The sequence below is a fragment of the Moschus berezovskii genome, chromosome 5 (assembly GCF_049115385.1).
Source record: "Moschus berezovskii isolate FMDL1 chromosome 5, NW_MosBer_1.0, whole genome shotgun sequence".
Lineage (NCBI taxonomy): Eukaryota > Metazoa > Chordata > Mammalia > Artiodactyla > Moschidae > Moschus > Moschus berezovskii.
Genome location: NC_142464.1, coordinates 79,796,440 through 79,807,333, shown reverse-complemented (window position 1 = coordinate 79,807,333; position 10,894 = coordinate 79,796,440). Strand labels below are relative to the sequence as shown.

The 10,894-nt window shown below is 43.1% G+C and overlaps 1 pseudogene; it reads right to left on the bottom strand.

The window, feature by feature from the left end:
• Positions 1 to 5,832: 5,832 nt before the first annotated feature.
• LOC129537087 (negative elongation factor C/D pseudogene) lies at positions 5,833 to 7,586 on the bottom strand (annotated as a pseudogene).
• Between the last annotated feature and the right edge of the window lie 3,308 nt (positions 7,587 to 10,894).

The following is a 10,894-nucleotide window of genomic DNA, read 5'->3' as shown; positions in this document are numbered from 1 at the left end:
CCCAGTGATTCAGCAAGGAAGCGGAAAGAGCTCTCATAATCTCTTTGTGACCTAATCTTGGAGTGACCTCCCATTACTTTCTCTATAGTCTGTTCTTAGAAGTGAATCACCGGGTCCAGCCCCGCTGCAGGAGAGTGGATTACAGAAGGGTGTGGATACCAGGAATTAGGACCACTGGGGGCCATCTTCGAGGTCGCCTACCACAGCATGATAATCCCTACTTTGCAGAGGGAGAAAAAGATGTTGAAGAGATTAGCGACTTGATCAAGGTTTTAAAACTGGCTGGTAAAGCTAGCAGTGAATTCTCACCTTAAAGTGTTAGGCAAAAAATGCACAATTACTGGCTCCCAAAATCTCTCTCTCTTTTTTTTTTTAATGAAATGCTGAGTCATTGGGGAAAAAACCCATATCAATAATTGATTCAAAACAAAACAGAGAACTCTTCCAGTGACTTCCTGGGGCCAGCACAGATTCAGCCACATCTTTTATCCCAGCAGTTTCCAAATGTTGGTCTACATCTAAGAAGCAGTTTTGGCCAGTCAGCAGCAAACTAAGAAAAGTAAGAACCATGTAAAGGTTTTCATAAAGACAAATGGTCAGTGAAAAGGGCTTTTCCTTATTTTTTATCTTTTATTGTGGTAAGAACACTCAGCCCTCTTAAGGAATGAATTTTTAAGTACATAGTACAGTGCAGGTACAATTGTACAGGAGGGATCTAGAACATATTCATCTTATATACTGGCACTTTATACCCATTGAACAGCAGCTCAGTTCCGCCCTCCTCCCAGCATCTGGCAATCATCATCGTACCTTTGTTTCTAAGAGTCTGACTATTTTAAATACCTGATATATTTGTTCTGGGCTTCCCTGGTAGCTCAGCTGGTAAAGAATCTGTGTGCAATGCAGGAGACCCTGGTTCGATTCTTGGTCAGGAATATCCCCTGGAGAAGGAATAGGCTACCCACTCCAGTATTGTTGAGTTTCCCTGGTGGCTAAGAAGGTAAAGAATCCACCTGCAATATGGAAGACCTGGGTTCAATCCCTGGGTTGGAAAGATCCCCTGGAGGAGGGCATGGCAACCCACTCCAGTATTCTTGATTGAAGAATCCCGTGGACAGTGGAGCCTGGCAGGGCCACAGTCCATGGGGTCGCAGAGTCGGACACAACTGAGTGACCAAGCACACATGGCACATATTTGATCTTCTGTGATTGGCTATTTCCACTTACCATAATGTCCTCAGCATCATCCATGTGGTTACATTGGCAGAATGTATAAAAGCCTCCAAATGCTAAAAAAGTAAAAAGGCTCTCTTTATTCTAATTTTCATTCTGTCCATTTAGGGGTGTTAAAACTATCCTTTTATAATGTGTTGCTAATAATTGAGTGGTGAAAATGTTAGTATGCAGTCATATCCAACTCTTTGTGATCCCATGGACTGTAGCCTGCCAGGCGCCTATGTCCACGGAATTCTCCAGGCAAGAATATTAGAATGGGTAGCCGTTCTCTTCTCCAGAGGATCTTCCCAACCCAGGGATCGAACCCAGGTCTCCCGTATTGCAGGCAGATTCTAGAATGGTGGTTTTTCTAAAAAGTTACTTTACTTATTTGATGAAACAGATAATTTGTAACACTGATAGGTTCCTGGATATTATATGAACTTTTACTGGTCTTTGAAATTCAAGAATTTAGAGATCTCTGCATCACACCATAGTTATCAGTTCAGTTTACTTCAGTTGCTCAGTTGTGTCTGACTCTTTGCCACCCCATGTACTGCAACATGCCAGGCATCCCTGTCCATCACCAACTCCCGGAGTTTACTCAGACTCATGTCCATTGAGTCAGTGATGCCATCCAACCTTATCCTCTGCTGTCCGCTTCTCCTCCCGCCCTCAATCTTTCCCAGCATCAGGGTCTTTTTAAACGAGTCAGTTTTTTGCATCAGGTGGCCGAAGTATTGGAGTTTCAGTTTCAACATCAGTCCTTCCAATGAATATTCAGGACTGATTTCGGGTGGACTGGTTGGATCTCCTTACAGTCCAAGGGACTCTCAAGAGTCTTCTCCACCACAGTTCAAAAGCATCAATTCCTCAGTACTCAGCTTTCTTTATAGACCAACTCTCACATCCATACATGACTACTGAAAAAACCATAGCCTTGACTAGATGGACCTTTGTTGGCAAAGTAATGTCTCTGCTTTTTAATATGCTGTCTAGGTTGGTCATAACTTTTCTTCCAAGGAGTAAGCGTCTTAATTTCATGGCCGCAGTCACCATCTGCAGTGATTTTGGAACCTAAGAAAATAAAGTCTGCCACTGTTTCCACTGTTTCCCTATCTATTTGCCATGAAGTGATGGGACTGAATGACATGATCTTAATTTTCTGAATGTTGAGCTTTAAGCCAACCTTTTCACTCTCTTTCACCTTCATCCAGAGGCTGTTTAGTTATTCTTCACTTTCTGCTTGAAGGGTGGTGTCATCTGCACATCTGAGTTTATTGATATTTCTTCCGACAATCTTGATTCCAGCTTGTGCTTCTTCCAGCCCAGCGTTCCTCATGACGTACTCTGCATATAAGTTAAATAATCAGGGTGACAATATACAGCCTTGACGTATTCCTTTTCCTATTTGGTACCAGTCAGTTGTTCCATGTACAGTTCTGAGTGTTGCTTCCTGACCTGCATAACGATTTCTCAAGAGGCAGGTCAGGTGGTCTGGTATTCCCATCTCTTTCCACAGAATTTTCCACAGTTTATTGTGACCCACACAGTCAAAGGCTTTGGCATTGTCAATAAGGCAGAAATAGATGTTTTCCTGGAACTCTCTTGCTTTTTCCATGATCCAGCGGATGTTGGCAATTTGATCTATGGTTCTTCTGCCTTTTCTAAATTATCTTGAACATCTGAAATTTCACAGTTCACATATTGTTGAAGCCTGGCTTGGAGAATTTTGAGCATTACTTTACTAGCGTGTGAGATGAGTGCAGTTGTGCGGTAGTTTGAGCGTTCTTTGGCATTGCCTTTCTTTAGGATCCAATAAAGGAGGGGTTGCGGATCTCTGGGATCTAACGCCCAGTGATCTGAGGTGGAGCTGAAGTAATAACAATAGAAATAAAGTGCACAATAAATGTAATGTACTTTAATCATCCCAAGCCATGTCCCACTCCCTGGTCAGTGGACAATTGTCTTCCACGAAACTTGGTCCCTGGTGCCAAAAAGTTTGGGACCACTACTATAAAGTGATCCTGTGAGTCAGAACGATGAACCTGAGTTTGAGGTAAGATCCTCCAATGTTAAAGAAAGCGTCAAGTATGTTTAGAGCATTTAATAAGACATTTAATAAAAAGTGAAATTTTATTTATACAGGGTAAAATAGAATAGCTTTCCCCTAAAATTTTTTTAGATGTATTTCTTTTTTTTTAATTTATTAATTTTTTAATTGAAGGATAATTGCTTTACAGAAATTTGTTGTTTTCTGTCAAACTTCAACATGAATCAGCCATAGGTATACATATATCCTCTCCCTTTAGAACCTCCCTCCCATTTTCCTCCCCATCCCACCCCTCTAGTTTGAATCAGAGCCCCTGTTTGAGTTTCCTGAAACATAGAGCGAATTCCCGTTGGCTACCTATTTACATATGGTAGTGTAAGTTTCCATGTTACTCTCTACATACATCCCCTAAACTTTTTAACAGTAAGCTTTGAAATTTTAGAGTACTTTCAGATTTACAAAATTTAAAGGTAGTACAGAGGGTTCTCATATACACTTCACCTAGTTTCTCCTACTATTAACATCTTTCATTACTACTTGTCACTACTAAGGAACCAACACTGCTGCTTTCAGTTCAGTTCAGTTCATTTCAGTTCAGTTCAGTCACTCAGTCGTGTCCGACTCTTTGTGACCCCGTGTGCGGCAGTACACCAGGCCTCCCTGTCCGTTACCAACTCCCAGAGCTTACTCACACTAATGTCCATTGAGTCGGTGATGCCATCCAACCATCTCATCCTCTGTCATCCCCTTCTCCTCCTGCCTTCAATCCTTCCCAACATCAGGGTCTTTTCAAATGAGTCAGTTCTTCGCATCAGGTGGTCAACGTATTGGAGTCTCTGCTTTACTGTTACCTACGTTCCACTGTTTACTCAGATTTCAGTACTTTCCCATGATATCCTTTTTCTGTTTCAGAGTCCTACCAAGATATCAGATTACTTATAGTCATTGTCATTTTAGCTCCCTCTAATCTCTAACAGTTTTCTGATGCTTCCTTCGTTTTTTTTATGACCTTGATAGTTTTAAGGAGTGTTGGTCAAGTATTTTGTAGACTGTCCCTCAATCTAAAAAATTTGGATTTGTCTGATCTTTTTATTATTCAGGATTCAGAATTCCAAGAAGGTGAAATAATTTATATTGAGACCAAACCTTATTTCTGAAAAATGGGATGAATCAGAGTTCTAGATCCCTAAGATAAATCTCTACAAATCCCAGACTTCTACAAAATTATCTTTGTAAAGCACAGATCCTCTTGTGTCTCTACTCTCACACCTTTAAAACCTTTGAATAGCTCCCAAATTGTGAGATTGAAGTAATTTATTCAATAGTTTATTGTTGTTTGTTGTTCAGTTGCTCAGTCGTGTCCAACTCTTTAAGACCCCATGGACTGCAGCATGCCAGCTTCCCAGTCCTTCACCATCTCCTGGAGTTTGCTCAAACTCATGTCCATTGAGTTGGTGAGTCCATCAAACTATCTCATCTTCTGTCATCCCCTTCTCCTCTTGGTTTCTATCTTTCCCAGCATTAGGGGTCTTTTCCAATGAGTCGGCTCTTCGTATCAGGTGTCCAAAGTTTTGGAGCTTCAGTTTCAGCATCAGTCCTTGCAATGAATATTCAGGATTGATTTCCTTTAGGATGGACTGGTTTTATCTCCTTGCAGTCCAAGGGACTCTCAAGAGTCTTCTCCAACACCACAGTTCAAAAACATCAATTCTTCGACACTCAGCCTTATTTATGTTCCATACATGACTACCGGAAAAACCATAGCTTTGACTAGATGGACCTTTGTAGGCAAAGTAATGTCTCTGTTTTAAAATATGCTGTTTAGGTTGGTCTTAACTTTTCTTTTCTTTCTTTTTTTTTTTTTTTTAAAGTACAAAGAATTTTTATTACTAAAATTTCGATGGTCACTATCCCAGCACAGGACTGGTCAAAATGACTCTAATTTCCATGTATTTGAAAGCATTGTTTTCCCACATTATCTTTCTACATAGAGTCATATAATTGTCTTCTGATAATTCACAATAGAGACAGTAAATGCTTCCTTGAAAATCTTTGTTTACTTGCCGGGAAACTTGAGTGTTTGGGTGCATTTGTAGGTTCAATGGCACGTGCTCAGTTTTACATGTAGAGTTTCTGATGCTGGTGGTGGACTCACATTTAATCCTGCCTCTTGAATCTGGGGTGACAGTATTTCTTGAAAACTTGGAAAGTCGTTTGACTTTTTATTATATATTTTTTGGACCCAAGTGCTTTATTTATGCAGTAGAAAGCCAACACCAGAATGTACACTTTCCAACTGTAGAAAGACTTATTTGTTCTTGGAAAATTAAAGCAATTACAATAATATGAAGTAACCAATCAGGTCTTGTGAAAAAAGCTAAGTTAACTTTGTTAAGATTGCTAACATTCCTTTTTTTTTTTTTAACAAAAGTTCTCCACCTCTTCCCACCAGAACCCATTTCCAAGGTGTTGACTGGGCCTCTCTTCACCAGTAGCTTCTACAAAAGGATTCTCCACAGTGGGCCTCCTGGAATGTTCTGCTGTGGGCTTGAGGTTGCTCTGACTCAGTCCAGCAGCATGAAGTTAGACTGGCAGTGAGCTATGAACTCCATCACAGGGTCATGTTCACCTGCCCTTTTCAGGATGCTGGCAATGTTGTCGTTTTCCAGGATGGGCAGGAAAAGCTGCACAAAGTCAGAGGTGTAGGGAGGGATGATCATATCCAGCACCTCGATCACAAAGTAGCGGATGAGACACAGGTCGGTGTCCAGCTTCTCCAGACGCCTGCGGATGTAGGCGACCACAGGGAGCACATGGCCACGACTCATCAGGTGCACCATCCTGTCCAGGAGGGTCTTCTTCACCTCGAGCTGCTTCATGGCATCCAGCTCGGGGTACTCAGTCTCCAAGAGCTTGATCAGCAGCTGCAAGACGTGGGGATGCAGGAGGGGATGGCAGGTGCTGACCTCATCTAGCAGGGCCAGGGGCACCGGAGTGGGGTGGGTGTGCTGCTCAAAGAACTTGGGCTTTGACACGGTCCAGTCCACCCACATCAGCACACCCATCGCCACCACTGGAAATCTCATGCACCTGTAGAGGGTGCCCAGCTCGGCCAGGAGCTCGCTCGCCCCGTGTTCTCAGCACAGCACAAACTGTGAACAGTTTCAATAGCCTTCGCTGTTGCCTTCAACTCATCTTGATTGATGCTCAGGCGCTTGTTGTTCTTCCAGATCTCCACCACGCTGGCTGCATAGGCCAAGAGATGGATATACTTGTGCTTGTAGTCTGGGTTGATCCCGGCCCCGGGTTTAAAGAGCAACTGCATGAACAGGTCCAGGAAGGAGGGCACCCGGATGAGCTCGACAGGAGGTGGGTCCCTGCTGGTAACAAACAGGTTGTAGAGGACGGTGATGTCGGCTGGATTCAGGGCCCCCTTGGACAGCATGGCCCCCAGGGCCTGACGCAGCTGGGGGTAGGAGGCAGCTCTGCCCAGGGCAAGCGGGATACGACTGGCATCGTGGCCACTCTCCTGGGCGAAGCGCTGGACCTCCTGTGCAACCCTGCGCACTGCCCCACCCCGCTGGCCTTCCTGGGCCAGCATGGCCATCAGGACCTGAGCCAGCAGGTACGTGTGCTCCCCGTGGCACACCATCTTAGCAAACTGAGGCAGGTTTTCTGCAAGGTTGGCTTCTCCTCCATCCAAAATGGTAGCTAGAGAGCTCCCGAGAACTCTAGAGAACACTTCCAGCTGCTGGCAGGCTGCCACCACGCCAGTGATCTCGCCTTGGTATCCTGCATCGGAAATGAGCTTGACCGTGAATTTCAGCATCAGACAGTCTAGGTACACTTCCGTCAGCCGGTAAACAAGATCCCTCCAGGTGGGGTGTGCAATCATTTGTTCCAGCCAGGCGGGTGTCGCCCCTTCATCTGTAAAGATAGAATCTGCTTTGCGGGGGTCGAAGTGTTGCATCACTAATTTCTTCAAGTGGTTTTCCACAGTTTCCTGAACCTGCACTGGTTCCACCCCGGTCTGAATGAGCCACTGGGCCAGCAGGTTGATGGTTTGGGCCACAGCTGTGTAGTTGTCTGATAAGAGGCGGATCACCTCCTCCGGAGACCCTCCTGCCTGGAAATATCTCATCAGAGTGTTGAAGACAGAGGGCTCCATGATATAATCTGGGGTGGAAAATTTCTGCAGGCATTCTTGCTGGACCTGGGCATCTTCTTCTCCCAGTGCACCGTCTTCTGGCTGCTGGTCACCCCACTCGGCAGGGCTCCCGAAGTCATCCTGGTCCATGTCCATGGTGGTGCCAGGCATGGCCCCCACTGGACTCTTCTGAAGCTGCAGGGACATGGCCTTTGGGGAATAGGAGGACCACAGAGTACACACAAGCTCCTCAGTCACGGGTTGATACACAGTCTATCCCAGTTCTTGGAATATCTGGAGCTCTGTCCACCTTGAAAGGCTTTCTTCTCAGGGCTCCCAGGACCCAGTCCTCTCCTGAGACTCCTTCTTTTCAGTGGCAGCTCCTTCCGAGTATTCTTTGCTTCTTCTCCTTCTCTCTTCCTCTCTCCAACTCTGAACCTACTGTGTCTTTCAAGGTGACCTGGTCTTAACTTTTCCTCCAAGGAGCAAGCATCTTTTGATTTCATGGCTGCAGTCACCATCTGCAGTGATTTTGGAGCCCAAAAAAATAGTCTGTCAACTGTTTCCACTGTTTCACCATCTATTTGCCATAAAGTGATGGGACTGAATGACATGATCTTTGTTTTTTGAATGTTGAGTTTTAAGCCAGCTTTTTCACATTCTTCTTTCACCTTCATCAAGAGGCTCTTTAGTTTCTCTGCTTTCTGCCATAAGTATGATGTCATCTGCATATCTGAGGTTATTGATATTTCTCCCAGCAATCTTGATCCCAGCTTGTGCTTCATCCAGTCCAGCGTTTCTCATGATGTACTCTGCATATAAGTTAAATAAGCAGGGTGACAGTATACAGCCTTGATGTACTCCTTTCCCAATTCAGAACCAGTCCATTGTTCCATATCCAGTTCTAGCTGTTGCTTCTTGACCTGCATACAGGTTTCTCAGGAGGCAAGTAATGTAGTCTGGTATTCCCATCACTTTAAGAATTTTCCACAGTTTGTTGTGATCCACACAGTCAAAGGTTTTAGTGTAGTCAATGAAGCAGAAATATATGTTTTTCTGGAATGCTCTTGCTTTTTCTATGATCCAATCTATGATCAATAGTTCCTACAAAGATCCAGGGACTGTGCTATCCACTGGTGATTCAAAAAGATATATGGCCTGTGTTAGATCCCAAGGAGCATTCAGATCCCCCATCTTCCTTTTGACTTTTGGATATATTATCTTCCTTTAAGAGTGATTCACACCATTTCTCATGTAAATCAATTTAACCACTTCCTGTAGACTCTTGTCAACTTTGCTATTCTACCCGTTACCCTGACCATCACTAAATGGCTTACAGTACAAGTGTGGCTGCCCTTTAAGAAGAATGGTGTGGAACTTCCCTGGTGGTCCAGTGGATAAGAATCTAGGGGCCAGTGCAGGGGACTAGGGTTGGATCCCTGGTCTGGGAAGATCCCCCATGCTGTGGAGCAACTAAGTCCATGCACCACGATGACTGAGCCTGTGCTCTAGAGTCCACCAGCCACAGCTACTGAAGTCAGTATGCCGAGACTCCATGCTCTGCAACAAGAGAGGCCTCTGCAATGAGAAGCTTGCACACTGCAGTGGAGAGTGGCCCTGCTCACCACAGCTAGAGAAAGCAGCAACAGAGACCCAGTGCAACCAAAATAAAACCAAACTAAAATAAATACATTATTAAAAAAAAAAGAAGAGCAGAGAGGACAAGGAGCGGGGAGAGGAAGAAGGAAGCTCTTAATATCGATGCTTAAATATTTTTTGATGCTTGAGTATTCTGATAGAGACAAAGGGAGTTAGAGAATACAAATGACAAAAAAATGAACAGAGGATCAGAGGGAACACAAAAAGAGAGTAACCAATTCTATAGGAGATGACTGGATCAGGAGCATCTTCTGTGAGGCTACCAATAAGCTAAGCAATTTTATTTTTAAAACAAAATTTCCCATTTAACTATTTTTAAGTGTTCATTTCAATGTCATTAAGTACATTCATGTTGTTATACTATCCATCTCCAGAACCTTTTATCATCCAGGAATGAAACTCTGTCCTCATTAAACAGCAAAAGCCCATCTCCTTTCCCCCTATATATTCAACCCTAATTATTTGCTCGAAATCTCAGAATGTTATTGCTTAAAAACCTTCTGTGTTAGCATGTGTAATAAATGACAACCCCAGTTATAGAAAACTAAAAGTTCATTTTTGGAAACACAATTATAATTTTATTCATTAAATGAAATAGATTTAGAAAGATCAACAAATATAATTTGTCAATATATTATTTTCTCCCTACTGTTGCTTACTGTTGATATTAAGTCTTTGGGTATAATTTATCAAACTTATAATGCTGAGAAATACAGACATACTGGCGTGTCACTTATAAAATCTTTTGGTTCATCTATTTTTCAAAAAGATGCTGTCTTTACTGATCAGTATTAAAACTGTATTCCCTGTTGCATTAGTTAAATAAGACTTATCAAGGTTCAGCTGAGAACTGAAAATGTGCATGTTCAGAATCTACAAAGCCCTTAAATCTATAATACTCTTAAGTTACTAAACTGAAACCACAGGGAAATAAATAACTGACTTTGCAATCAACATGTAGGAACAACAGTATAAACAGCAGTTTGCGGTCCAGAGAGACACAGCTATTTAAAATAATTATGTTCAGGCCATAGTTTTTGACATGATTAGAGTCTTGAACATAGGTAGGTGTTTGCCACATGGAGGTTGTTGAGTTGAACTGTGTTTCCCTATGAGGCAAGTTACAACCCTAAGCCCCAGGACCTGGGAATCTGATCTAACAGGGCATTTGCAGAAAAAAACAGGTTAAAGAGAAATCATACTGAATGAGGGGGATCCCAAGTCAATGACTGGTGTCTTTATAAGAAGAGAGAAGTTTGGACACAAAAACACACAGGAAGAAATGCCATGTGACACAGAGGCAAAGATGGGAGTGACACATTCACAAATCAAAGCCAAGGATTGCTGGTAACCACCTGGTGGCTCAGATGGTAAAGCCTGCAATGTGGGAGACCCGGGTTCGATCCCTGGGTGGGCAAGATCCCCTGGAGAAAGGCATGGCAACCCACTCCAGTATTCTGAATTTCATGGACAGAGGATGCAAGATGTGTAACAATGAGCAAGCAAGGACCTTAAATGTTCTGAAAATATATTATTACACATCTTTGTTGCTTCATGCAAGATGTGTAACAATGAGCAAGCAAGGACCTTAAATGTTCTGAAAATACATTATTACACATCTTTGTTGCTTCATGCACTTCTCTAAAAATTAGGAAGGATTTGTCCTTGCTTGCTTCACTCGCTTTCACCAGAAACTAGGAGAGAGGCAGGGAACAGATTGTCAGAGCCTCCAGAAGGACCTAACCCCACTGAAACCTTAATTCTGGACTTCCAGGCTCCAGAACTATGAGGCAATAAATTCTGTTGTTTTAAACTGTGCA